The 4,562-nt window shown below is 46.0% G+C and overlaps 1 pseudogene; it reads right to left on the minus strand.

Annotated features, from left to right (window-relative positions):
* Positions 1-1,000: 1,000 nt before the first annotated feature.
* LOC131041353 (5S ribosomal RNA) lies at positions 1,001-1,119 on the minus strand (annotated as a pseudogene).
* Positions 1,120-4,562: the final 3,443 nt, after the last annotated feature.

Genomic DNA, 4,562 nt, shown 5'->3' on the forward strand with positions numbered 1-4,562 from the left:
TGCTGCGCACCAAAGGTGTGCCCCGAGGTGTACTCTAAGGTGCGCAGGAAGTTGAAAGTTGGGGTAATTGTCCAGTTTGCCCCGGGTGCGCACCTCTGCCAGGGTGGGCACTTTGGTGTGCACACCTTAGCACCCACCTTGGCTGAGCTACGCACCAAGGTAAGCACACCTTGGCACCCACATTTTTTTTTTTTTGACAATCTTTCAAGTGGGAAATTTTATAATCTCAAATTTTTTTGTCTTTCCTGAAATTTTTTTAATGCAGCGCATCAAACGTGAGCACTTTTCTACGCACATCATTGTCCACCTTCGTGTGCACCAAAGAGCGCTCTGAAGTGTGCTCAAAGGTGTGTACGAAGTCGGAAGCTGGGTTAATTGCCTGATTCGTTGCTTGAACTATGCCCAATTTGCCCCAGATGCGCACCTTCTTGTGCACACCTTGGCTGGGATGTGCACCAGCATGGGCACCTTGCTGTGTGTACCTTGGTTGGGGTGTGCACCTAGCACGCTTGTTAGGCGTGCACCCGACCCAGCCCCAAGTGCGTGTACTTGGCATGGGCGTCGGGTGTGCACCCAATCTAGCCTCGGTGCGCCTTGGGTGCACCTCGATGCATTGCACAACGCTCCAGCTGCATGCACCTACCCTCGGTGTGCACCCGACCCTACCTAGCTTCACTCACCCATCTCGAGCATCGGGTGCGAAACCTTAGAGTAAAAAATATCCAGAAGCCCACCCACCTTGGCCAATGTGCGTGGCTTGACCAAGCACGCATTAGCCGAGGTGCACATCGATTTCACCTGGGTGCACGTGCATCACCTCGGGCACACCAGGGTGCACACATGAGAACCTAGTGTGTGCTCAAGGTGCCTCTCGGTGTCGCCCTAGCACACTCACATGCGCGTTAGTGTGTGCATCGCACCCTGACTCGGCCCCAACGAGAACGCAAACATGCAAAAGGTTAATTCAAATAGTATTGCAACGCCTGACGAAAACCCAAAAAGGGTGCAACATCAAGACTTCCCAGGAGGTCACCCATTATAGTACTACTCCAGTCAAAGCACACTTAATTGCAGAGTTCTAATGGGATATGGTTCACTAACATTGGTACGATCACACCCGTTATGAACTTATCGCAGTGTGTACTTAGCAGACCACGACCCATGTGAGAATCCACCCAGCCCATGGTGCGGACCCACCCCCATTGAGGTGCACACCCTCCCTAGCCAAGCATGCCCCATTTGCCAAAAGTGAACCCTGCATGGGCGTTGGGTGTGCACCCAACTCAGCCTATGTGTGTGCACCCGGATGGGGCGTCGTGTGCGCATCCTCCCGGCCAAGTGCACACCCCCAGTGCGCGCAGTGCCTCGTCTGCACCATGGTGCCCATGCAGCACCTCGGGCGCATCGACATGTGCTCATACATGGGCCGAGTACACCCTGGTGCATGTTCCAAGTGCCTCAGGTACACGCTTGATGTTGCCCTGATGCACCAAGGCGCCCAATTTGCTCCGAGTGCGCACCTCACGCGTGTTTTGGCCAAGGTGGGCACCCAAAATAGGACTCAAGCACCAAAAATAAGTTTTAGGATGCAAAATGGGACCCAAGGACCACAAATGTGTTCCAAGACCCATGATGGGTCCATGAGAACAAAAATGTGGTCCAAGACGCAATAAAAAAATATTGGTTTTTAGGAGAAGAAACATGCTTTGATGCCCAAAACAAGAATTGACCCTGACAGTCATGCTTTTGAGATCCAAAAAGGGCCACAGGCCAAAAGTGGGATGTGAGATGAAAAAATGGGACCCGAGGACCAAAATTGGGTTCCAAGGTTGAAGACAGGGCAACCAGACAAGAAACAGGTTCGAAATGAGTCCCGATGACTAAAACTAGACAAGAAGCACCCATCGGGCACCCAACTCAACACCCGTGGGATGCCGACCCACCCTGGCACCCACTTGAGCTTTCACCCTAGCTCACCTTGGCACCCACCCACCCTAACACCCAACCTCGCACCCAACTTAGCACCTTTGAACCCACATTGGCACTCACCCTAACCCTGACACCTTGGAACCCACATTGGTACTCACCTTGACCCTGACACCCACCTTTGCACTCACCTTGGCACCCACCTAGATACCCACCTTGGCTCCTTGGCACCCACCTTGACACCCACCTTGGCACCCACCTTGGCTCCTTGGCACCCACCTTGGCTCCTTAACACCCACCTTGATGCCCACTCCAGCACCCACCTTGGCCAGGGTGGATGCACACCCACCTTGGCACCCACCCATCCTAGCACCCAACTTGTGACCCACCTTGGAACCCACCCTCACACCCACCTTGGCACCTCTCGTCGTCCTCAACCCTTGGTTGTGTGCATTATGCCAACCTCAAAGACCTTTTTTTCGTTAAGAAGTCGAAAGTTGGGGTTGATGTCCTGATCGCTCCTACAGACTACACATGTATAAGAATTAGACAAATAACTTATATAAGGGAGGTGTTGCATTTGATGGGTCGACTCCCTTGGTTGTGCACATTGCGCTGACCTCAAAGACCCTGCATTGCAGATGAAGTTGGAAGTCATAGTTTGGTATGCTACAAAGTGCGCACCAAAATTGTGCTCCAAAGAGCACACCAAAAAGCGCTCCAAGGTACGCACCAAAGGGCGCTCCAAGGTTTTCACCTTTGGAGTGCCCAAATTGCGCTCCAAGGCTTGCACCTCTGGAGCACACCAACTCCAAGGTATGCAACTCTGTGCACTGCAAGGTGTAGGTGCGGTCAATGCAGGCGAGTTCAGAAGTTGGGGTCGATGTCCTAATCGACGGTGCAAAATACACAGGTATGAGAATCGAACAAATAGCTTATATAGGGGAGGTGTATGGTTTGATGGGTCGACTCCCCTGGTTGAGTGCACCATGCCAACTTCAAAGACCCTACGTTACGGATGAAGTCGGAAGTTGGGTCCGATGACCGATTCGATTAGTAGACATGCTCACGAGGTCGGAATTTGGGTCCAAACCTAAAAAAAATTATTTTGAAACAATTTTCACAATGAGACAACTCTTTAAAGCAATCTCTATATGCTCCAAGGTGAAAACGATTAGAACTTTCTTTTTACCATTTTTGCAATGTGACCAAAATATGCCAAGTAGCCTCTAGAATCGCATTCAAAAAATGGCCAAATGTCTGCTTGGAACCCCGAGAACTACCACTGATGGTAGAAAAAACAAATTACCAAACATTTTTTCTTGACATCATCATAATCATAAAATATTAATAGTCGAAGTTGCTCACCTAGCCATTACTGAAACTACACTTGTAAAACCCTTTCTAAAACTCACCAAATCGCCAACTTGAAAAAATACTAGATCTCTTCCTGGGGAGCTACCACTCGAAGAATTAGTTCATTTAGCTTCAATAAATACGTATGCAAAAGGGATTTTCACCTATCCACTTCCTTCACAAAAATAATAAAAGTCAAAGATGACCCTTTTGAAACAATCTAGAAATGGAGTGAACAAACCTTTACAAACTCAGTTTGGTTTTGTCTTTGAAAAAAAAATCAACTGAATGTTGAAGCTCTTCAATCATGCACAAAAGTACATGAACATGAGGAGAATCATGAGATCCAATCCATTCCACCTAACCATAAACTAGTTTTGAGATGTAAATCTTGAAATTATGCAACAATGGTAGACTCAAGAAGGTGTAGACAACAAATACCAACAAATTGCATTTGCTTTTGACATGTGAAAAATATCAAACAAAGTCATAGAATTGTGAAAATGTACATAGGAGTATATGAATATGGGAACAATTATGGGAAACAATTATTTTTTGATGGTAATCATCCAATTCCAAAATATTGACTTTCAAAGTTGACCACCTTGCCAAATTAGAGAATATGCAAACAACAAACTTCTTCAAAACCCATAAACTTGGTACTTGGAAGACATATCAGATTTGACTATGGGGGGTTGAGAGTGGAAATGCGAACTCACTCATGGTGAATGAACATGGTCCCCAAGTGGTTTTACATGACAATCACGGGACATCAAGTTATGAACCTTCAAACTAGGCTACTTGGGAAAATTTGCTAGTGTACTTTTGAGGACTACAACCATTCTTTCATGGGCACTTCAAATTTTGCCGAAATTTGGTGCTAACACACTTGATTCTTGAAATTTGATTATAAGTTTCTTTGAAGATACTTACCCTAGAACTACAACCAATTAGTTCAATGATATGATAATTCTTGTTACCCCTAACTTATTTCTTCCATTGTGTATCTGGATGAATAAAATTAGTCCATAAAGATGAGGCAAATGATTAAGCCACCTACAAAGTGTTAGAATGCCTTTTTGCCAAAACTCATAATTTTATTTAGTCAAAGAGATTACATTAAGATGAGTTTAATAACCCATGACTACTAGAATGATGCACTTCCAAAATGATAAAAACAAAGATCAATGACATGAAATGTGGATGAAATGAAGTGATTAGATGAAAACAACATCTCCCCAATTGTCAAAATTTATGGATCTATAAAATATATGCAATAA

The sequence above is a fragment of the Cryptomeria japonica genome, chromosome 11 (assembly GCF_030272615.1).
Source record: "Cryptomeria japonica chromosome 11, Sugi_1.0, whole genome shotgun sequence".
Lineage (NCBI taxonomy): Eukaryota > Viridiplantae > Streptophyta > Pinopsida > Cupressales > Cupressaceae > Cryptomeria > Cryptomeria japonica.